The following is a 26,097-nucleotide window of genomic DNA, read 5'->3' as shown; positions in this document are numbered from 1 at the left end:
TAATTCTGAATTATAGAATCTGAATTATAGAAAAAAGAATAAATAATTTATTTAGCATGTATTTCAAAAAAATCTGTGGGATACTCTTGTGTGAAGGAATTGCTTTATCTGAAATTTAACAGCCAATTTGTAGATATAAAACTGACCTGTGAAGAACACAATATAATTTATGGTTAAATTATGTTCCCTATTTAAAATGAACTTGTAGTTAGAAAATTCTTGATGAAACAAGTTTTCATGATTGCCATACACTTTGAAGAGAATATAAGATGGTTTTGTTTTGTTTTGTTTTTCCCCTATTTGAAAGAGATAGGAAGAAACTTACAGAAAGAGGAACAAAGGTGTAAACTTAGAAGGAAGATGATTACAATATTCTCATGGCACACTGCAAGTACTCAAAGATGGAAATGATGCTATTCTGAAGTATATAAACTCAAGGGCTAAAAGTTTGTGTATATAAGGTACCATAACCTTCAATTATTTGTAAAAGATGTGGCTTTATTTAAAAAACACAGATACATCTTCAAAACCTCTGGAAATTTTCACTCTCAGAAACACGTACCAATTACTGAGCTCAAGATAATGAAGATGATAGACTTTCGTTTACTCTCTAAGTTCCTGATATTTAGCACAGCGCCTGTGTAAAAGGTTTAAAAGACGCTCAAGAAATTATTTGGGGAAAAGGAAGTGAATGGGGGGGAATAAGGTAATGAGGGAAACACTAGAAGATGTAAAGTAGAAAAGAATAATTAAGTGGGATGTGAGAATTATTAAATTAAAATTGCATTATTTCAAATTAAATATCAATTTATATTTCTATAGGAATAAAATGCATAATTAGAAATTTTAAAATGCCAATGTAAAATGAGAAGGGAATTTTTTCACACATGTATTTTAAGTGTATGTCATTTCACATAATAATACAGAAATAATAATTACAGGCAAGTAAAAATTCCCTGCTGAATTTGTAGACAGGTGATTCTTTTAAAATTATCTTTGCTAAATCTGGTTTTTTAAGATTATAATGTAAGACAATGTGTTATAAGAGTAATTTTATAGCCGGGCACTGGTGGCTCACGCCTGTAATCCTAGCTACTCAGGAGGCTGAGATCTGAGGATCGCGGTTCAAAGCCAGCCCGGGCAGGAGAGACCGTGAGACTCCTATCTCCAATAAACCACCACAAAACCGAAAGTGGTGCTGTAGCTCAAGTGGTAGAGCGCTTGCCTTGAGCTGAAGAGCTGAGGGACAGCGCCCAGGCCCAGAGTTCAAACCCCATGACCGACCAAAAAAAAAAGAAAGAGTAATTTTATGATGACTTAAAATGTATGTTTTCTAGGCATTTGAAAATAAGATGATCCCAGTATAAGTGACTGTGTAAGATTCTTTGAGGATCCACAAGGTGCTGAGTGATGTATGTGACATGCAGATGTTGGCATCAAGCATAAGGGTCACTGCTAAAGCTGACAAAATACAGCTTCTCATTGTCACTCAGTGAAGTTTTCTATTTGGATGAAGAAGATCTAAATATGTGCCCTGCTTGGCAGTTTTTTAATCTCAACATATACATATGTGTGTGCATGTGTATGCATGCTTTTAGAAAATTGTTTGCTCTCTTCCTTTGTCCTTTTGATTGCTATCAAGTTGTTAGCAGCAGTTCTTTTCAGGACTGGTATTTATGGATAAAGGTATGAGCAATGCTAGGCACTTCTATAGAAAGTATCCACCATATGTTTTTTAATAAATATAGAAGTAAACTTCCAAGAAATCATGTCAGAAAAGATTCTGCAAAGCTTGGTAGGGTCAAAATCACCCCCGCCAATGCCTCTAAATACAGAGATTGACTACATGATGCTTAGGTCAATGCCCTAAATCAAAACTCTGATTAAAAGTCTATTTATATTCATTTTTACCTGGTGAGATTAAAATAATTAACATGGCCCATGGTATTTGAAACTACAAACTGTGTGAAATTAAAGCTCTATTGCTCCTTCTTCACCTAGGCCAGTGACTACCAGCTCATCACCTGGAGCTCAGAGCTCAATCCATGTATACATTAGATATGCACATTAAATAAATTCCTTTTTATTTGAGGATAATAAATACAATTAAAGTCAAGTGTCCAAAGAATGCATAAAGTGTACAACAAGAAAGAAAATGATGCAACGTTATTCCATTTTGTTATTAGGAATGCACACTAAAATATGTTCTTTATATACTAATGCATTTTTTCTGAAAAATAGATAATATCTACTTATTTTATTTAAAGTTCAATTTAATTCCTTTTAGGTAGCACTGTGGTTTGAATGCGGTGCCTTGCATTTGTCATGCAAGCATGTTACTACTTGAGCCAATATACCACTTGGTTTTTGTGTTCGTTATTTTCAAGATAGGGTTACTCCTTATGCCAAAGCTGGCCTGCACCGCAATCTGGATATTTTGTTTGTATTTCCTTTTCTCACTGGGATGAAAGATATTTACCACTGAGTCTGGTCATTAGTTGAGATGGAACGTTTTGACCTGTTATGCCCAGATATGGCTTAGTATTTCTTGACCTTTTACATCTTAAACTTTAAGATAACATAATCAAAGTGCAAATGAATAATCAGACAATTGGCTCCTTATTTGTTTATTTTTATGTTTTTGTCAGCTGTGGGCCTTGCACTCAAGACCTGGACGCTGTCCCTGAGCTCTTTTGCTCAAGGATAGAGCTCTACCACTTTGAGGACCATTTTCCAGTTTTTGAGTGGCTAATTAGAGATAAGAGTCTCCTGGGGACTTTTGCTGCCCAGGCTGGCTTCAAACTGAGGTCCTCATATCTCAGTTTCCTGAGTAGCTAGGTTTACAGACAGGAGTCACCAGTATCTGTCAGTTTTCCTATTCAAAGTAGAAAGATTATCATGTTTAAAACATTCCTTTATTGTTAAAGAAAATATTTTGATAAGCAAGGTAGCATATGAATAATTACTTTTAATTAGAATTTTATATTATCAAAATGATTCTCTCATGTAGAGAATGGTAAACAAGCTTGTTTGCTCTTTCTTGTGGCTTTTTCCTGTTTCTATTTCCTACTTTAAAGTTGTGTTTTAACTATGAACATTTATTACACATATGTTCTTTTCTGCTTGAATGTGTAAGATCACCTGCATATCTAGGTGATAGATTTGGTAGCTGACCTTCATTATTGGCTTCTTGTAATTACGTATGCATCACCCACTATATATATATATATATATATATATATAAAACTTATTTATTATCATTCAATTCATACTCTATTCCAGATTTAGAAATTTTAATTTGCTCCCTAGTTAGCAGGATAGATCATTACATCTTAGGAGAAATTTAAGAGTATTATTTTACAATAAGCTCTGTGCATTTTACAAATATTGATTAAACTTGTAAACCAAAATAGAACTGAACATGAGTTACAACTTAGTAATATTTTGAATATTTTCTCTTGGGAATTTTTGCAGATATCAGTCCATTTTCTTCAATACTTATGAAACTTTGGAAACTGTGAAGCAAACCTGACTTTATCTCTTACATTTGTTTATCTTTTTGCTTGTGCTTGAAGATGTCTTCAATTGTCTGTGTAATACAGTCCTAAATTAGAATATGGCTCAAATGCAGTGTTTTACAAAGAAAATGATGTGACCTTAAATATCTCCAAAATGAGCTCTTCAGTTCATAGAAATATTTCTCTAATATCTTTGTGAATATGTTTTAGCTCCATTTGGTGAAAGTCTAATGGCAGAAATAACACTTCTGCTTTTTACTTCTTCCTATTACCCCAAATGTCAATCTCATTCCCTTCTTCTGTAGCAGGTATTTGAGCTTTGCCCTTATCTTTTCCAATAATGTCTTCTCCAAAATCATTTGGGTTGAGTTAGTGGTAATGCTTTGTTTCTCAAAGCATTCCCTTATTTCCATAATTTCTGTTTCTTTGATGCAACTCTTGGGCACGAATTCTTATTTACTGAAGTCTTTCATAAACTTCTTCTAAGAAGTTAGAATATATTGAATAATCTCCCAAATGTTATAAATTAATATAATTTTTAATAATTGGTCTTCTACAAGTTATATTTTCTTACTCTTCCTTTTTCTCATAACAAAAATCTTTGTATAACAACTTTGTTATATAAATCCAACTATAACTGTGGAAATTAATGGGTTAGTTGAAATATTTCCTGACTTGATATCATAAAAACTCTTTAGTAAGGTTTCACTATACAAGTAGATGACTACCTTATTTCCAAAAGATAAACAGATAAACTCAATTTCACATAACTTCTTTTTTTAATTGTGAAAATACTGTACAGAGGGGTTACAATTACATAGTCAAGATAATGAGTACATTTCTTATCAAGCATTGTAGCCTCCTCTTTGTTTCCCCTTCCCATCCCTTCCCATCCTCCCCCAGCCCCCCACCCAATCATCCCTGCCCCCCCATGAAAGTTGTAAAGTTCGTTTTCGACATAACGACTTGTACATCTCATTGTTGCAATGGGTCCACCTGTATCCCTATATAACTTCTAATTTAGCAATTACTCTACTGAAATGGGAGCACTAATGGAATAACTTGTGCCCTTTTTAGTTAGACAAAGATTTGAATTGGGGATATTATGCTCACTAAACAAGCACTCTACCACATATGGCATTTTCCAGCTTTCCCGTTCAGTTAATATTTGTACAGGATCTTGTTAGCTGCACAGAGCTAGCCTATATTGCAATTCTTCTACCTATATTTCACACATATTTGAGATCATTGGCAGATATGATGTCATGCTTATTTCTTGAGGTTGAGTCTTGGTAACTTATTACTTGGACCAGCTCAAACCACCAGCTTCTTGCTCTTTTATTCCCTAATAGCTGGAATTACATGGAGGTACTAGTACCTTCTAAATTCAACATACAATTTTTAAATGTTATTATATTTTAGTAGTTGTACAAGGCAGTTTCCATTCAACCAGGCAGTTTATGAATACAATATATATCCTGATCAATGTCACCCCTTTCAACATTCTCAAATATCCCTCACAGACCACCCAAACCACTACACTTTTAATATAATATTTGTCAAAATATTGGTACTATAAATGGTCACGAATACTATACAATTCATATGCTAATTTTCATGCCTTAAATCTATCTTTTAAAATTTAGTTTACAAAGGCAACACCATTTACATTTAGAATTAGAATCTAATGCTATGAATGACATTTAACATTGAAATCATATTGCCATTAAAAATCAAATGCTATCCTGATTTTTTCACTGAGTCTTTGATTTTGGAAAACTGATTCTGTCTGGGTCTGTGGCAGGGATCTTTGTCCTGTTGCTTATTACTGTGTGAATTAGGAATTTAGTTATGAATATGTATACTAAATTCACTAGCCTTATATTTCCAATAGTCAACAAGATCCACGTTATAATCATTGTGAACACTGAATTAACTTGGCTTTTATTAATCATTATGTGATTCAGAAAAATACATCCAGGTTTTTAATGTCATTGACATGAAAACACAAACCTTTAAAAAGCAATGCAGTCTTCTTTTGTCCACAGAAACTATGAGTACTAGCATTTCATTTTTATTCTCTGTGCTTGAAAAGTTATGTAAGTCAAAGTATCAGGCAGGTTGATTAATAGATAGTTAATAGGAACTGAGATCACTGGAACAGTGTGACAATGGCTCTGTAGCTTTCATTCCCTAAATCTGTGCTATTTACAAGTCAAGTATTGGTGAGAAAAAAGAAAAGAAAAGAAAATTAACAATAAATTGAAACTTGGACCAACATGGGAGTTTAAGACTTTCATATCCTGAAGCACATTCTAAGGCATTTCAATTTACAACTTGTATGCTTGCTTTTAAAAGTCTAGAATACTTTAAATTTGTTATCTTGGTGTTTTCATTTTCAGATCTGTGTAATCAGCAACATCTTTGCTCTGTAAGGGGAAAGTAAAATCCCATTGCACCAGTGTCATTTTTGATGTAGTTCTTTAGGAAAAAAAAAAAGCATCAAGGATGAAATTATGCTGCTGTGGAGCCTCTACTTTTTTTTCCTTTATGAATGAATTGTAAAGTAAGCAAAGGGTGAGGGGAAAGTACCATATGCTCTTTTTCCAGTGGATTGTATCTTAACAACAGATCAGAAGTCACCTTGAAATGCTGACTACCAAGAAACCCCCAGTTGCTTATTTTGCAGAGGCAGTTTTTGCTTTCCTTATGCTGAGATTCCAAAAGGACAATATCTAAAAATAATTATTTCTGCCAGCCTAGTAATTAATGATGGACTTTCCAAATGACAATTTCACTGGATGACATTAGGCAAGATGAATTAGATTTTTATTAAGTGGTATAGCAGTGTCTCAAACCCTTCATGGATATCCCATGAAAAGTATCCACGCTAAATTAGGGGGGAAAAACCATTTCCACTTGCATGTCTACAAGAAATAGATGGTGTTTCTCTGTTGAAATGAGCTAGCATTCCTTACCTATCCTTGTTCAAAACACCCTGTTATTTACGGTATTCATATTTTTCATGTAGCTTCTAATATGTAAAAATTCCTCCAGCACAGTTCAGAGTCTTCTGTTATTCCATAATGAATTTTTGGATTGCTTCTTCTATATCATTGAAGAATGTTGTAGGGATTTTAATGGGCATTTCATCGTATTTGTATATAACTTTGTGCTATGTTGCCATTGTCACAATCAAGGCGCATGGAGGTTTTTCTACTTCCTTAAATCTGCTTTAATTTCTTTTTGCAGGTTTTTAAAGTTTTCATCATGGAGGACCTTCATTTCTTTGGTTAATTCTTAGGTATTTTATATTTTCAAGGCTATTTCAAATGTAGTTGCACTTCTCATTTTGGCATACAGAAAAACTACTAATTTTTGTGGGTTAATTGTATGCCCTGCTACTTTGCCAAAGTTTCAGATCAACTCAAGTAACTTGGGAGAGTTATGTACAGGGTTCTCTAAATACAGGATCATGTCATCTGCAAAGAGGGAGAGGTTTACTTCTTTCTCTATTTGGATCTCTTTATGTTTGCCTCTTTCCTTATTGGTCTAGCAAGGAATTTCAGTACTATTTTGAAGAAGAGTGGAGTGAGCAGACATCCTTGTAAAACCGTTTTATATGGTTTTAATTTTTCACCATTAAGTATAATCAGGGTGGTAGGTTTGTCATATACAGCCTTTATTATATGGAGAAATGTTTTCTAGCTTCTCCAGAGCTTTTATCAAAAAGGGGTGTTGCATTTTGTCAATTTTTTTCTACAACTCTGGAGATGATCATATAGTTCTTATCATTATTCCTGTTGATGTATTGAATTGCATTACATGTATATTGAAGCACCTTTGAATCCCTGGAATGATTTCTGCATCATCAGATTGTATAATTTTTTTGGTTAGTTCTTAAATTCATTAGCCAGACTTTTATTGAGAAGTATTGCATCAATGTTCATCAAAGAGATGGATTTATAGTTCTCTCTCTTTCATGAGTCCCTATTTGGTTGTGGGATATGCTGGGTTCATAGAATGAGATTGGTGGTGATCTTTCACTTTTAATTTCATTCAAGAGTTTGAGGAGTATTGGCATGAGTTCTCCTTTGAAGCCCTTAAACAATTTGGCTGTGAATCCATCTGGTCCTGGTCTTTTCTTGGATGTGAGATCTCTTATTGCTGTTTCTATTTCAATGCTTGATATGGGTCTATTTAATTGGTTGAACTGTTTTTTGGTTTAGTTTGGACACATAAGTATTTGCTAAAAATTCTCCCATTTCTGCAAGGTTCTCAAATTTGTTAGCATAAAGGTTTGAGAAGTATACCCTTATAATGTTCTGAATCTTGGTTGTTTCTGTGGTGATGTGATCTCATCTCTGATTTTGTTTATTTGGGAGTGTGATCATCATCATTGCTTCTTCTTCTTCTTCCTCTTCTTCCTCTTCTTCTTCTTCATTTTTTTATTTTTGGGTCCAGGCGTGGGGCCTGAACTCTGGGCCTGGGCACTGTCCCTCAGCTCTTCAGCTCAAGGCTAGCGCTCTACCAATTGAGCCACAGTGCCACTTCCAGCTTTTTTCTTTTTGCTTATGTGGTGCTGAGGAATCGAACCCAGGGCCTCAGGCATGCAAGGCAAGCAATCTACCACTGAGCCACCTTTCCAGGCCCCTCCATCTTCTTCTTGTCAGATTTGATAAGAGTCTGCCAATTTTGCCTTTTGAAGAACCAAGTCATTGTTTAGTTGATCTTTTTATGGGGTTTTTTTTTTGGACTCTAATTTATTTAATTCTGATTTAATTTTTTTAATTCTATTTGGCTGGCTCCTCTTGTTTAAGGAGCTTAAGGTGTAATATTAAATTGTTGATTTGCTATTTCTCCAATTTCTTGATGCATGCACTCACAGCTATAAATTTTCTTCTGAATTGCCTTTGCTGTGTCCCAGAGGAGCTGTGTGTGTGTGTGTTTGTATGTGTTTGTATTCTTAAATTCTATAACATTTGAAGTGTGTGTTGGATTCTTGACTTCATTCTCTTGACTTCTGTTTATTCATCTACCTTCCCCTTTTGCCCCTACCACAACCCTTTCAAATGCCTGTTTCCAGTATTTATTTTGTTGACTTTGACTTTCTATGGGATTACTCTATTTGAGTTCTGCCTTGAATCTTGCATATTTCAGTTAGTACTTTTGAATATGCTTGTATATTACCTGTACTCACTTTTGATAGAATATTTTAATGTAGTTTACTGCTATCAACAAAACAGATGTTTGTATAGATAGTAATAGTAATAATTTCCAATACCCTCTTGTTAATAGCATTCTATTTCAGTCTTCAATTCTGTTTTGTGGTCATTTGTAATTAGAATTTGGCAATGATATTTATGTACATGATTCATACCCAGAATGGTCTAATATTATTTTCTCTTTCCTGAAGAGATTTCTGAGGGTCAGTATCTATCCTATGTTTCATTCAGTTATGATTTACATAAATGTGATGACCCAAATCTAGGCAATATTTTATGTTATATCTTATTATGAATATATTATGTATCATTCTGAATATACTATGTATCAATAGTAAACATTTCTAAAGAAGAATAAAAATTATAATGAAAATTTTGAAATGAAATGAAATCATTTGAAGTAGAATATTCTATCAGTGTTGGACTAATTATTGCTTATATTTCTTTCTTCTGTCATGACACTATTATATATATGTGTAAATATGGATATACATACATATATACATATGTATATATACATATATATACATGTATATATATGTATATATACATATATGTATGTATATTTATGTATCTACATACATACACACACACACACACACACATATATATATATATGAATCACACTAACATCACAGGCAAAAAAGAGAATTAGTAGAAAAACTAAAAGTAAAATGACCAAAGGGAAGATGAACTCATTGCCTCCAAAAATAATAGCAATATTTTCCTAGTGGTACATTTGAGAAACAGCAAACAAAATTTTAAAGTGCATACCTCATGAGATAGCTGAACTTACTATGTTTAAAAGAAAAAAAGAACCAAATAGAAAAGTCACCAAAGAAAACACTTTGACTTTAGTCATGGTACTAGTGGTCTCTGATTCTCATTTTTATGTTCAATCAAATTATTGTTGTGATTGCTTTTGTGATCATACAAAGCAAAATGTTGTTGCTCTGGGACTGGGCACAGTCCTTCAGCTCTTCAGCTCAAGGCTATCACTCTACCACTTGAGCCACAGCGCCACTTCCAGTATTCTAGTGGTTTATTGGAGAGAAGAGTCTCATGGACTTTGCTGCCCGGGCTGCGTTTGAACTGCGATGTCCAGATCTCAGCCTCCAGAGTAGTTAGGATTACAGGAGTGAGCCGCCGGCACCAGGCACAGAACAAAACTTTTATTATTCACTTTGGTTCACCTCTCAGCCACAGCACATCACTTCATCAGAAAACTTGTCAACAGTGTAAGAAACATTTATGGCTTTTCTTGGGCTACAAAGTCTACACCGTTTAGCCAATTGACTCAGAAATATGGAATACTAAAGAACAGCAACAACCAAACATCATTAAGTATTATTTCCCTTTTCCCTCTCTAAGATCTGTTCTCTTAATCAGAAGTACTCAAGTTTCATTGAAAAGCAAAATAAAACAAATTATAGCAAACTAAAAAATTTTGCACAGCATTAAGTCAAATAAGCATGTACTTTATTTGAACCTAAACATAATGTTTCTGGTCCTTGTATCAGAGTCCAAAGTATATAGACAGTTGAATTAGGGTAACCCTAGATTATTTCATGGCAATGAGCCAAATTGTTTGCAACTTGATTTACAGACACTGCTTTCTATTTCAAAGACTGAGTTCAAATAAGGTTGGGGTTTTATTTAGGCTAGAATTTCCGTATCTTTCTTTCTATCAATATTACTTAGGTAGACGTCTTTTAGTGCAAGTTCTTAATTGCTTTGCCTCATATATGATAAGAAAGTTAACTGATGTATTTTGAGATGAATATGAGACAGTTTATTTACTGAAATTCAGTAAAAGTTTCTTTTTCTTAAAGAATGTAATAACCATATTTATGTTAAAATGCAAAATGGATGGGATATGCGCTCATATATATCCATATATATATATATATATATATATATGTATATGTGAATAAGAAAAACACAACTGCATGTGTTGCACAGAAGAGCACAGGAAGTAGATTACTTATTTAAAATGCACTGGCAATATAAAAATACCATTTGTAGGGAACTGCTTGTCATACAGTTAAATTCAACAAATGTTAACTATTTTTATTACGTGTCTGTCTGTATTCTTCACTAGTCAGCTTGCCAACCTATGAATTTCTAAGGAATTACTCTAGAGAGGTTTTACTTTCATTTTCTTCATTTTCTGTGATTACTACTCAAGGGAAATCTGAGGAGACATAAAACTCCTAGGGTCACTAAAAGTCTTAGAAATTTCATTACACAGACAATTGACAAATATTGCTTTATTCCCAAAGAATCTCTGTATACCACCTAGTAATATGAAGGGTCTCAGCTTTGTACTTAAGTTTCTTCCATTTTGTAACTAACAATGTAGTGTTCGAGTGTGTGTGTGTGTGTGTGTGTGTGTGTGTGTGTGTGTGTGTGTGTAGAGAATTGCTTCCATTCAAACTTCATGAAATCCGTGTGAATATTTAATAGCCTTGGCACTATTTTTGCTGTACAAATAAAAACATACTGTTTCCTATCAAAGTAATAGCAATTATTTTCACTTAATGCAGTTCTTCCTAAACTTTTAGTACTGCATAGAAACACTAGCAAGCAAAATGCTAGTTATTGTTCTGGAGTTTTAGAATGAATAGACTTGTTCCTGTCTTTGAAGTTTATTTCAGTAAATAAACTGTCTCATATTCATCTCAAAATACATCGGTTAACTTTCTTATCATATGTGAGGCATTAGCAACTTCATATGTGAAGAATTAGCAACTATAACTCTGATTTCATGTTTTCAGTAAATATACAGTATCTATTCCCTGAGTTCATATCTTTAACTTCTACCATTTGTATTACCAAATATAAATGTCAACTATAAAAATAGGTATGCAATCAAAATTCAAAATAATAAACATTAGAAAATTCTACTAAGAACCTATATGATGAATATTGATAGGTCAGATGCTATCCATTAGAAGCTACTGATTTGGCAACTCTCTTTAACAAAAGTTTAAGCCTTGGCCAAAATCAAGCCCAATGTAATGTATATTCTGGGATCAGTACTTTCTACTGATCTGTTATAAAGTGTCAATTTTGAAAATACTGAATAAATTAAAAGATTTTTAGAACATCTCTGTATTTTAGGCTACCAGGAAAGATTGTATCTTTACATAATCAATACTTACAAGGTAGTACATCAGATCATATTCACATTCCTTGCAAGATGCAGAAATCAATCAAAATATAATGAGTACTAATTTAGGCACTCTTCAATATATTGATCACTATCAAATGATATTATAGAAGAATTAAATATGTAAATGGTATCATTAGAAACCAAAACTCAATGATCCAATAAATCTCTTTCATTCTCACACACATGAAACCCAGATGGAACCAAAGCTCCAGTGACACAACTACTTATTACTTGATGAAATATATCATATCAGTATATCATCTTTGAGTGTTCATATCTTAGGTTAGTTTATAGAAACAAAGTACCACACACAGAAATTATTTTTAGTTTATAAATACATTTAAGCATATATTTTGCTGAAGGAAGTATGCAAATTTGCAAAGTGCCTTCTTTCTTAACATGACTGCAAAATTTGCCTAATAGTAACTAAGATTGCAGTAGTATTTACTATAGCTGATCCAGATGCCCCTCAGTAGATGAATGGATCAAGAAAATGTGGTCTATATACACAGTGGAATTCTATGCCTCCATCAGAAAGAATGACATTGTCCCATTTGTTAGGAAATAGAAAGACTTGGAAAAAATTACATTAAGTGAAGTAAGCCAGGCCCAAAGAAACATAGGTCCCATGCTTTCTCTTAATTACAATAACTAGTATATGTCTGAGACAAGCAGAAAAAGCCAGGTAAGATGATGTTAGGCGAAATGAACCCAAGATAAGGACACAAGTGTTTTTTTTTCCTTCTTGCGATTGTTTCTAACATATATAAGGCGATTGTTTATAAGGTGATTATTTTGTTGCTTTGTTTGTCCCTCCTCCACTGAAACCCTGTTTTTACTGTATTTGATGTTGGTATAATTGGGGGAGGGGAAAGGAAAAAACAAATTGTTTAAATAGGGATATAGGTGGACCCATTGCAACAATGAGATCAATGAGATGTACAAGATACTATGTTAAAAAAGGAACTTTACAACTTGGGGGGGGGGGGCAGTGCAGTCATAGAGATGAGAGGGCAGGGCAGGGATGGCAAGGGGAAACAAAGGAGGAGACAACAACGCTTGATAAGAAATATACTTATTACCTTGCCCATGTAATTGTAACCCCACTGTACAGTATTTTCACAATAAAAAACCTATTAAATAAAAATCCATTAAATTGATTAAGTGTGCCACATTTCTATTATCAAACAAGTCATGAACTAAAAATGATGATATCCAGTATATTGTTTTTTAAAAGTTTTATCAAAATCTAAAGAATTTTAAAAGATATTTTATGAAGTATTTAACTATATTTAAATTAATATCCTTTCTAAATAAATGTACATTGAGATATGTCTTCTCAATTAAAATGATGACGTTTTAGTAATGTTGACTATTGTTGCATTCATCTTTAGAATCTTTTCTTTAACTTTCTTCTGAAAATGTCAACTTACTTTAGAAAAATATATTGTTAAATGATGGCCAAATTCCTCATTCATTGCCTTCCTGTTCCTCCCCCCCCCCCCAATTTGGTATTTTTGTTGTTGTTTGTTTGCTGTGTGTATGCTTTGCTATTAATCAAGTCACTTTGAGAGTTGGTTATTTTAATTAAAGCTGTATGACTCTGCATATCAGAAAGATAAAGTATTTGCTGGGATTTAAATTAGGAATCTGCAAATCCATCATAAATCTGACTCCATTTCATTTGTATGTTTCTAGTCTACTCAAGGGCAGTATGTGAAGTAAGTCAATATCATGCGTGTAATTGACTGATTGCTGTTAATTTGAAATATGTGAATTCGGGGACTGTCTGTATATAAATTCATTAAAACACCATCTTTCACTCTCAATGATCAAGCTCCTGGCACATCACTAATAGGATATTTGCTTTACGTTGTTTATCTAGTTGCCATGATGAATTTGGATTGCTTCATTCCATACACTGCCGTCTATTTTTCCCTGTGACTAATGGGCCATATCTGGGATGGCAGGATTATAGATATTATTCTCATCCTTAATGGAATATAAAAAAATGGAAATGCAATCTATAGTGTTGGCTTCATTTACCAGAGTCAAAGAAGCATGATATTTTTTATGAAACTACTATCTTGTCAAGAAGTTACTTTTTGTTTGAATAACTTTTTCTCTCAAACAAAATGAAGGTCAGATATACTTTAATAAGGCTGTACACATATGATAAGTACTACACAAAAAATCATGTAACCAATTATATCACAAAATAATGCCATACAATAAGAACCAATTTAGAAAACATATAAAATTTACAAAATGTGATACAATTTCTGGTAGTTATAAGCTCCTTTGTCTCAGTAGCTTGTATTTCAACTCTCTTGTTCCCCTCCCTTCTTCATAATTCATAAAGACTTGAAAGAAAATGCATGATAAAAAAGAAAGCTATCTAGATTGTTTACTTGCTATTCAGACCAAAAGAGTATGCTTTCATTTTTTTATGTTTCAATAATTCTTATTTATTTTTAGTATATTTTTATTGTAAAGATACTTTCCAGAAGGGTTACAGTTTTGTGAATAAGGTAATGAGTACATTTCCTATGTTTGTTTTTCCCCTATTATCCCTCCCCCCCCACCTCCCAAGCTCCTCCCTCCCACACCAAGTTGTAAAGTTCATTTTCAACATAGTTTCTTGTTACAGTGGGTCAACCTGTATCCTTTCTTTCAGTATTTTTTAAAATTTCCCTTTCCCTTTTCAAATTAGAAATACACACACACACACACACACACACATATATATATATATATGTATATATATATATATATATATATATATACACACACACACACACAAGATGCAGGGTACCGGAATCAAATACAGTGAAAACAAGGGTTATAGCATGGGTGAAGAACATGCAAAAGAAACAAACAAAAAAAATCACACAGTGCATTAAAAATAACAGCAGCAATAAACCTCTGTGTCCCTATCTTTGGGTTCATTTCACTTAGCATCTTTTTTTTATTTTTTTGGTTATGGGGCCTGAACTCTGGGCCTGGGCACTGTCCCTCAGCCCTTCAGCTCAAGGCGAGTGTTACCACTTGAGCACTTGAACCACAGCACCACTTCTGGATTTTTCTGCTTATGTGGTGCTGAGGAATCGAACCCAGGACTTTATGTGTGCAAGGCAATCACTCTACTACTGAATCACCTTCCCAGCCCCACTTAGCATCATCTTATATGGTCATAGGTACATAGCTTTTGACCTTTTCCGCTTGTCTTGTAAGATTATCCTAGACATATACTAGTTATTGCAAATAAAGGAAACCAAGGGACCTGTGTTTCTTTGAATCTGGCTTACTTCACTTAATATAATTTTTTCCAAGTATTTGCATTTCCTAACAAGTGATGGAGGCATAGAATTCTATTGTATATATATATACCACATTTTCTTGACCCATTCATCTACTGAGGGGCATCTGGGTTGGTTCCGTATCTTAGCTATGGTAAATAATACTGCAATAAACATAGTTGTGCTGGTAGCTTTAGTGTGGTCTTGTTTGTGATCATTTGGGTAAATGCCCAAATGTGGGATTGCTGGGTCATAGGGAGCTCTATGTGTATTCTTTTGAAGAAACTCTATAAAGTTTTCCAAAGTGTTTGAACAAATTTACATTCCCAGCAACAGCACATTAGGGTTTCCTTTGGGCACATCCCCTCCAGCATCTGTTGTTATTAGAATTCTTGATTATAGCCATTCTATCTGGATGAATCTCAATGTTATTTTGAGTTGCATTTCCTTTATGGCCATATGAGCATTTCTTCATGTGTCTATTGGTCATTCTTATTTCTTCTTTGGTGCTTTAATGTCTGTAGTTTACTTCTATCAACCAGTATGTCTTACTTCTCTCTTGACTTTTCTTTTAAGTCACTTCCTTCCCAAGTGCTGTGTTCAGTTCCATTCAGATTCACTGAAGATAATTTGTTTTATACACCTTTAAACATGGAATATGAAAATCAAGTATACCTTAAAATTTTAATAATTGTCATTTTTATTCATTTAATTTTGGTGCCTAGGGCTTGAACTTGGGGTCTGGTTACTGTTCCTGATCAAGACTGTTACTCTACCACTTAAGCCACAGATCTACTTCTGGCTTTTTTGGTGGTTAACTGGTTATAAGTCTAATGGATTTCCCTTTCCAGGCTGGATTTGAACTTTGATCATCAGATCTCAGACTTTTTTTTTTTGGTCTTTGAAGGTCTTTCTTTACTTTTTTTTTAAATCAATTTTATATTATTATTATCTTTAAGTAGTTGTACAAAGAAGTTCCCATTCTACAAAACAGTGTATGAATACAAAGTGTCTGACAACATCACACCTAACCTATGCCTTCTCTTACTTGTCCTTTTTATTTCTTTATTTAAAAAAATTGAGATTAGGTGATTACATAAATTTCACATATTTCACAGCATTGTGGAATAGTGATACTTAGTGAAAATCACAAACACATTTTAACCTTCACAAAGCAAATTGTCACTTTCATGCTTTATAAAGTTTGTGAATTCTATGAGCTTTGACAATACAATTATTTCTTCCACATCAGGTGATGTTTACGTTTTTTTCCTTTTATTTAGTGTAAGCTGTTCTCAGCCTTCTGAGTAGCTCAGATTACAGGAATAAGCTTCCAGCAACTATATACTGACTTTTTCTTGTATATTTTTATGATTATTTTTATGTAATTGTACAAAGCAATTGAGTTTTAACAAAGCAATTTATAACTATAATATTTAAAAGAAATTTTATTTTAACATAAACGTTGGAGATATACTGGCATTTGAAGTCTATTCTCACTTATAATCTTTACAAACTAATGAGTCTATAGAGATAACTTAGGTGATATTTTTAAAAACGAAAGTAATTGAGTGTAACTAAAATTGAAATTAGCATTTTTCTTATTGAGAAGCATTTGCTGATACCTTTTTAACTTGCTTGCTTATACATTTTTTATTTTTTATTGTGATTGATTACATAAATTTCACAAATTTCACAGTATTGTGAGATAATGATATTTAGTTAAAGTCACAAACAAATTCTAACATTCATGGAGCAAATTGTCTTTATTATGGTCTAAAGCGTTTGTGACTTCTATGAGCTTTGACAATATAGCTATTTCTTCTGCATTCTTCCTTTTTGCTTAATGTCATCTGTTCCCACTTTCACTCTGCTTTCCTCCCTCCTATCGCTGCCATTGAGTTGCTTAGATTGTTTTGATCAATGACCAGTGCAGCTGATGGGCCCTGCTGTTATATGTTTTCCCCTGTTTCCCTCTGTTTCTGTGTCCTCCTCCTAGTTTCCCTCTGAGGTGCACATATATATCATATATGTGGTCAGCAGCGTGGGGTCATTTAGTAATGATTCGACCAGATGAGTGGAGGTTCTTTGTTTCATGAGTCTTGTTTACTTTGTCTTATCTCCTATGTTTTCTATTTAACATCCACAAAAGAGGGAGACAATGTGCCATTTGTCTCTTTGCTCTTGGCTTACCTCACTCAACATATTTTATTCTAGTTCTGTCCATTTCTCTGTGTATGCCATTATTTTGTCCTTTCTAATGGCTGTATAATATTCCATTGTATATAGGTACCACAAGTTTTTGATCCATTCATCTGTAGTGGACATCGGGGTTGTTTCCGTATCTTGACTATTGAAAACAGTGCTGCCATGAACATGGAGGTGCATGTGCTCTTGTATCCTGGTTCCTGTTGTTCAGGATAAATGCCTAGGACTGGTATGGTTGTGTCATAGGGGAGGTCTATATTTAGCTTTCTGAGGAGCCTCCAGACTGCTTTGCAAAGTGGTTGAATTAGTGTACTTTCCCACCAGCAGTGCAATAGGGTTCCTCTTTTTCTCCATCCCTTCCATCATTTGTCGTTGGCTGACTTGAGGATGTGGGACATTCTGACTGGGGTAAGATGGTATCTCAAGGTTGTTTTTATTTGCATTTCCTTTACAACCATGGATGGTGAACATTTCCTCATCTATTTCTTTGCCATTTTTATGTCTTCTGTTGTTCATGCATTTTTGCCACAAATAGTTATTCAGTTTGTCCCTGTACCAGCACATACTAGGTGCTATGGTAAATATCTGAAATAAATTATTAAAATTAGCTAAACAATATCTAGGAAATCAATGGAATGGGGGATAGAGAAAGTTAATGATGAAGGATGAATAATACTAAAATACATCCTATAAGAGGGTGGCATCTGGTACCCCCTGAAAATTATTCAACCTGAGGAACAAGGGAAAGAGAAATAGATAGGCTAGGGGCTGGGAAGGTGGCTCAGTGGTAGAGTGCTTGCCTTGCATGCATGAGGCCCTGGGTTCGATTCCTCAGCACCACATAATCAAAAAGCTGGAAGTGGCGCTGTGGCTCAAGTGGTAGAGTGCTATCCTTGAGCTGAAGAGCTGAGGGACAGTGCCCAGGCCCAGAGTTCAGGCCCCATGACCGGACCCCCCCCCCAAAAAAAAGAAATAGGCTACTCTGAATAAATCATAATATACATATGTGTGAATTACTGTGGAGAATCCCTTTGCACAATTAACATACGCTAAAAATGAAACATGAATAAATTATAAAACAGTAAGACAGTAAGTTGAATGCAGGTATCAGCAGGAGGATGAACAACAAATAGAGTGGTTAAAGAAGTATGAAAATGATCCAAGTAAGTTCATGCATGTATAAAATTAAAACGTTTTGAAACTGTTTTAAGTAATAGGTAGGGTGTGAGGAGTTGAAAATAGATAGGTAAGGTGAATATTGCTTACATGTATGGAAATGGATAATGAATGCACAATTAATACATAGTATTGAAAGTCTTTTTTTAAAAAAGAATTAACTATTGCCGGTGCTCGTGGCTCATGCATGTAATCCTAGCTACTCAAGAGGCTGAGATCTGAAGATAGAGGTTCAAAGCTGAACCAGAAAAGTTCCTTGAGTCTCTTATCTCCAATTCACCACTCAATAATTGGAAATGGGGCTGTGGCTCAAATGATAGAGCACTAGTCTTGTGCACAAAGAGGCTCAGGGATAGTGCCCAGGTTCTGAGTCAAGCTCCACAACTAAAAAGAAAAAAAAAGAAGAAGAATTAACTATTAACCAATGACAAAACTTTATCATTAAAGAGTTTCCATTATAAGGAAATATAATGTGAAGCACACTGAAATCACTTACAAAACTTTACACACAACATTGTGGATGTATTGGTAAATGGCATTTACTCAGACTAGAAAGAAGAAAATGTTTTTATAAGAAGATCTGATAAGAACACAAGTAAAAGGAACTAAGAGAAGTTAAAGGAAATAAAAGGAAATACTTAAAAGTTTGCTTACTTAGAACTGAGTTAATTTGAGAAATATAAGAATAGGTATTAGGCTGAATTCTATTTATACTTTCATGCCAAGGTAAAATTCATTGTTTTCTTATTGTCTTTGCAAAATAAAAACATTATTAAATTGAGATCAAAGTTTTTAAATGGTCTTAAATTATTTTTGTCTACTTAATGATACCTTAATGATTTTTGCTCTGATTTAAAAGGCATCAAAGCATTAACAAATTGCAAGAATTCATACACAATAAAGGTAGCACTTATAAATATTTGCCTCCATTTTGTAAGGTTTTAATCCCCCCCAAAAAAATAGGTTAGAAAGATATAGTATGTCTACATGATTTTAATCAGGTGGTAACTATTGAAGCGTAAGCATCATTAGAAATACAAATGATTGACTTGTATTTTAAAAGTTATACCTAGTCAAAATATGAAATAGTAATTCCATTATTTTATTTTAGTGTATACAGTCAATATTGATCTTATTAATCTCAAAGATATTGAACAGTGGGCAAACAACTTTGCCAACAATAGTAGCTCAATGTAACCCAATAATAATCCATACAAACATATAATGATATCTATTTGTAATGAGTTATCCTAGGGTTAAAATTATAAACACAAAAATTCAAACAAAATTCCTACAAAATTCCCATAAGATTAAAGTAAATAATTTACTAATTTCATGTTCTAAAGGTATAAAATTAAACTTGCTTACAGATAGCATTTAATGATAAAGTTTGGGTTAATTATGTGTCCAGTATAAATGTTCATTAATGCCTATGTGAATACAAACAGACACATAGAAAAAGATCTTAAAAATGCATTCTTCCCTTTCTAAGAAAAACATGTTAAAATGTGCAGAATTACATTATTTTAAACATCACATGTTTTAAATGGCTTACTTCTATTTTTACATTGGATAAATGTATATTGCTTTTACATTAACGTTAGATAGAGAAATCAAACACATATACTCTAAGTTGTTCCAATGACTTAAATCTTTACATTTATATTGCATTACAAGTTTTCTAGAATTATAGGCTCAGCAAACTGGAGAAATTCAAATATTTTCCTTTTGTAAATGTATAAATTGTAAATAATTGTTATATTTTGAAACATTTTATTTAGAGAGATAGAAAACTTTTCAAACAATTCAAATTTACTGGTGTGAGAAAAAATCTATTCACAACATATAATCCAAACATATAGTGTAAAATTAAATTATCTGTTATTGTTGAGAACCAGTTATACATCCTAGAATCAGTTTGGATACTGAATATATGATAACTTAATGTCCTACATAAAGATGTAGAATAGATTCTTCTAGTTCATGGGCCACATTAAATCTCCATTGTAAGTGGAATATATTTTTTTCTCTAACAAATTGAAGTAAATAGTGATGTAAGAAATTTCTATAAATATATTATTCAATTTATATTAAATATTTATTCCAAAAGAATTTAAATTTTATTAAGAAATTATCTTACTATAGGTTCTGTGTTTCTCCTAAAGGAATCAGGGTGCCTTCTCTATGGGATTTAGTTGATCTAATGCCATCTGTAATGTTATTTTATGGACAAAATTGAGACGAGCATAGATTATGTTACTTTTTATTAATGGCTTTTTAAGTAAAGAAACATTTTTTTACCTTTACCATAATTTATAAACACTACAAAATCTAGAATATTAGTGGCTCAAGATCAGGAACTATTTCTAGACTTGGTTTTTATTGTTTATGACTAGGGAAATGAGACATTTAAAAAGTTTACAATTCATTTTTATTATCTAAAAATAAATGTGAAAAAAATCCTACTCTACCCACATGCAACTGCTTTCTATAATCTGACAGTTTGGAAAACTGCTTTGTAAATTGATTTTACAATATGCTACTTTCTCAAGTAACTTTATGTCATCTTCCAAATATATTTAAACTTGCCTTTGAATTCTGAAGAACCTGTCATACAAAGATATTCCTTTTATGAATCTGAACAATGAACAGCACTTCACATGTCATCTTCATAAAACTTTTTTGATCAAGTTGGAGCACTTAAAATCTATAATACTGCAGCATAGCTTTGATTATTTTTCTGCAATTAAGATAATATGTGTAGGCATGCACACTAATAAAACAATAATCTGCAATAATTACTTAAATGGTATAATAATTAAACATGTTTAATCTTTCAGTCTACAGTAAATGTTTAAATATCTTCCACTGACAGGTTACCAGAAAAAAGTAACTGCATTTATCATTTTAATTTGTAATGACTGATTGCCTCTAAAACACTTCAAAAAATTTATGTAAAACAAATGTAGTCAAAACATTAACATATGAAGTAACAAGTGTGCCGAGACTCTATAATGCACTTTTGTCATTGCAAAAATTAGATAGGTATCTAGGCTAAAGAACTGTATGAAAGAATGAACCTTGATGGACAATATTTCATCCACGTCCATTCTCTTCAGATTCTAATACATTTTGTACTTAAAATTAGCAAAGTAAGATATCAGAAAAAAAATTCCCATGAAAACCTTGGTATCAATACATGCATTGTATACTTTAATTAGACTCTAATTTTTCTGAAGGGGATTACTGTCCTCCCTTGCCAAGAAGTACTTTTATGCCAAAGTTAACATGACAAATCTGAAATGTGAACTTACCCAGTTAGCAATAAGCTTGTAGGAAGTGACAGACTCAAACATCTTGCTGCTTAACTTTGGGATGTCTATAATATTTGGGAAAAATTCTCATTATTTCTCTTATGAATTCGTAGAGGCACTTATTTATTTTTATTTTTTGGAAGTTGAAATGTGTTCCCGAAAGTGAGAAATCCCTTCTACTTTACCATATGCCATCTTGTCTTTTTGACACTCCAAGCCTGGAAATATCACAAATGTGCAGACTTCTGATTTCCAAATTATATATTGCCAAGAAGGGAAGTGGGGATCTGAAACACAGCCACGGACCTTGGCAAATTTCAAATTCAGAATAAAACTTCCACTTTAAAATTTGTGCTCAAAAGTTGAAAGAGATTTTTGTGTCTAATTTGTATTTTGGTCGTATTGCAGAATTATTATATTCTTGTTTAAAAGGCATTTATTTTCCTCATTTGTAGGAAGTTTTGAAGTCTGAGGAAGGGAATTAAAGACCTTACTCCTTTGCATGTAGATTTGACAATGTAAAAAATAATAAATTCTGTCTCAAAAGGAATATTGCTGAGGTCAGCACATTTAGGGAAACTTCTTAACAACAGATTCCATACATTTAAGAATCTTAACACATTTCTGTTCCATAAAGGATGGTTTGTCTGGCAGTAGGAATGAAATGTCTGTGATACAGTATGGTGCACCTCTAGAGGAAAAGCAAATGGTAATCTTTTCCATGCTGTTTATTTAATTTTTGTTCTACTAAAACGATGCTGAAACTAGAACTCAGAAAGAGTTACTTCTAGTAATTCTCCCTTTGGTGTAATAGTTTTTAATCAGTTTTAGACACCATTGTTTAACAGAATCAGAATGTATCACTGAATGCAAGCCATGAGCTGTTTATATTCTAGACGTAAAACTAAGTTTGGACAGTTTCCTTCTTTCAAGGGAAAATTGGAGTATCATTGACTATCATTTCTGATCTAAAAAAATGGTTTTTTAAAAGCAAAACAGAATTATTCCAATTCCATTAATGACAATGATAAGTTAAATTCCTCATCCATCCTGCTAAAACAGTAATTAAGAAGTGTAGACAAACAAAAAAGTCTGAATGCCAAAACGCAAGGACAAATCAAAGCTGACTGGGGTGTAAGAGGGAATTGTCTCCACAGCCTTAAGATCAAGTGAGCATGATTTGCTTAAGGGACAAGAGGTGATCTCACAAGGGATGTGAGAGTTGAGACTGAGATCTCATATACACAGCTACACTTTCAAAAGTATCAACACTTGCTGGGCGCTGGTGGCTCATGCCTGTACCCTAGCTACTCAGGAGGCTGAGATCTGATGATCACGGTTCAAAGCCAGCTCGGGTAGGAAAGTTCATGACACTCTTATCTTCAATAAACCACCAGAAAACCAGAAGTGGTGCTGTGGCTCAAGTGGAAAGCTAGTTTTGAGCTGAAGAGCTGAGGGACAGAGCCCAGGTCCAGAGTTCAAGCCCCATGACCAACAAAAAGAAAGAAAGAAAGAAAAAGAAAGAAAGAAAGAAAGAAAGAAAGAAAGAAAGAAAGAAAGAAAGAAAGAAAGAAAGAAAGAAAGGCTGCACTGGAGAAGTAGGCAAGGCCCACAATGTCATTAAATATAAAACAATCATAACTATTCTCTATGTCTCTCCCTAATCACAAAGAGATAGATGGAGCAAGGAAAGAAACTTCCTTGAGAATTTCCCACAAATTCAGAAAGTAACAAAGTATGGTAAAACTGGCATTAGAGAACAGGAAAAATACTGCTGTGTTTTTATCATTTAATAGCAGCATTTGTATGTATATAAATAAGAGATAAAAAACTGATAAAATAAGAATTCCTTTACTATTATCATGAAGAGAGGACATTCTCCTGATTATTGAAGAATAATCTGAAAGTAATAAAAACTTCATACAAATTAAAATAAAAATCCTTATTGTTACCAAGAATATTGTTTGCATGGGATCATAAAAGAAAAAAATATAAAATACAAATTCAATCACTTAAATGTATGAAATACTAAAAGCCATCACATTTATTCCCTGATATCCATAAAATAATAATACACATAAAAAATAGCCTAAAAAGGGAATATAATGAGAAATAGGTATCATTTTATTTCATATGATTGAACAATTTCAGCCTAATCTTTTCATTCCCATATTACAGTGTAGGAATTCAAGGTCAATTTTAAATGATCCTCAGTTTAGTGTAAATTGGAATAGCAGGTTGAGGATGGTTTCACAAGTGTTTTCAAAATCAAATGAATCACACAATTGAACCACCTAACCCCATGCTAATAAAAATTTAACATGAAAAGAAAGCCAACACTAAATGGAAAATACAAAAAATTATAATGTAACAAAATATCCATAGTGTTACATATGATGCATCTTTTGTTTTTATTAATGGCACTGATAACAGATCTTGAAATAAGGGCCTCTCCTTCTTGCTCAGCTTTTTTGCTAATCCTTAGTGTTTTACCTTTTGAGCCACTCTTACCATCCTTCTTTTACACTGGTTAGTTGGAGATAGAGTCTTGAGGACTTTTGAAACATATATCCAAAATGAGATCCTCAGATCTCAGTTTCCTGAGTAACTAGGCTTACAGGTGTGAGTCTCTGGCACTATGCTGATTCAAGAATGTTAATGATAAAAACTAATATGAACTGGCATAGCCAATGGAAGAATATGTCTCAGTAAAGAAGCCAAAAGTCTATTAATAGAACAACAAAATTGACTCACCAAGCACCTAAAGTAAAAATTAACTTACAACACGAAGTCACTTTTTGTTAAATTTCTATCTCCCTGATTTTTCTTTATATACCAGATTAGAAATCTCATTTCTCTGTTCCTTAGTTCGCATAAAAGATTAAAGCTTCCCTGTAGCGTTTGAATACACATAGACTAAATTGCTACACAATTTCAGATTCCCAGAAGATAATATTGGATTGCCCCAGTTTAGGGAAGATAGCCACTTAAAATTCAAGACACTCAGTCCATTCAGATTTCACTTCTGTTAAGAGAAGAAGCCATTCAAAAGAAATGAGCATTATTATGTTTGTGTTATCCATCTCAAAAAGTCTTAATAGAATATGAGTATTTGTTTAAAATTAAAAATCTTATCCCTGGCTTACGTTTTTCTTTACAATATAAGCATTTTGTAGATCACAGGTAAACTGGTGTCTTATGTAAAAAACAAAGGGTTTCCGGAGAGGAGTAAAATGACTATGTAGCCATTAAAGAAACAAAAAGAAGATTTAATAGATGTATGGCCTGTTCAGTGGTTCAAATTGCATGGAACAACATAACAGGTCAAGTATAGGTGGCAATGATTCAATGTTTTATTCCTATTGCTAGAACACCTACTGGGGTAGTCATAGATTCAACTATGAAGATTATTGAATTTGGTACAGAGTTAAGGTAAATTTGCCAAAGGCAATTGAGAGTGGAGAAAAAGGACTTTATGAAAATGCATTAAAGAAAACAGGTCAAATGGAAACAATAATTAGAAGGAAGCTCAGAACGTATAGGTGTAGAATAGGTCAGTGAAGTAGAAGGTGTAATGAATGTGTAAGTATTGAAACTTTAAGGGATTTAAGATCCTAGAAGGATTTCTAAGTGTAACATTTCCCATTTCTGACTAGGCAGAAATGTAGTGATTGCAGAATTTGTAGCAACTAAATATGTTTGTGAATTTCCACTAAAGGGTTATTAAATTTCTAGTCAATATGAAAATTATTTGGGGGAATTGAGTTTTTTTATTCTGAATACCAAAAATTGGATTCTGAAATTACAGACAAATTTGCCATGTATCCTTTGACACCCGGATCAAGGACTCGTGATAATTTAAAATAAGAAAAACTTAAAATTATTATGAATTTTTAGATATTTATAGTTGAGAAGGAAAAGAGGGGAGTTAGCATAAAATAAACCAATGAGAACCTCCATCATAAACCTAATAAATTGTTTTAGAAATCTCTACTCACTCATGAATATCTACCTATATACCCCCATTCTTAAATATGTATATCAATTTCTATATATCATATAAGGATATGAATTCACTGTGGTCAGACCATATATAATTTTACTTTTACTCAAGTTTAACAGCACTGTAAGTTTTTTTAATACTTAGTTTCATAACAACAGCTCTGTACATATCTATTAGTG

This window comes from Dipodomys spectabilis, unplaced genomic scaffold, assembly GCF_019054845.1.
Source record: "Dipodomys spectabilis isolate Male_0828 unplaced genomic scaffold, ASM1905484v1 ptg000053l, whole genome shotgun sequence".
In the NCBI taxonomy this organism is placed as follows: domain Eukaryota; kingdom Metazoa; phylum Chordata; class Mammalia; order Rodentia; family Heteromyidae; genus Dipodomys; species Dipodomys spectabilis.
The sequence above is the reverse complement of the archived record's forward strand: the minus strand, read 5'-3'. Positions refer to the sequence as shown.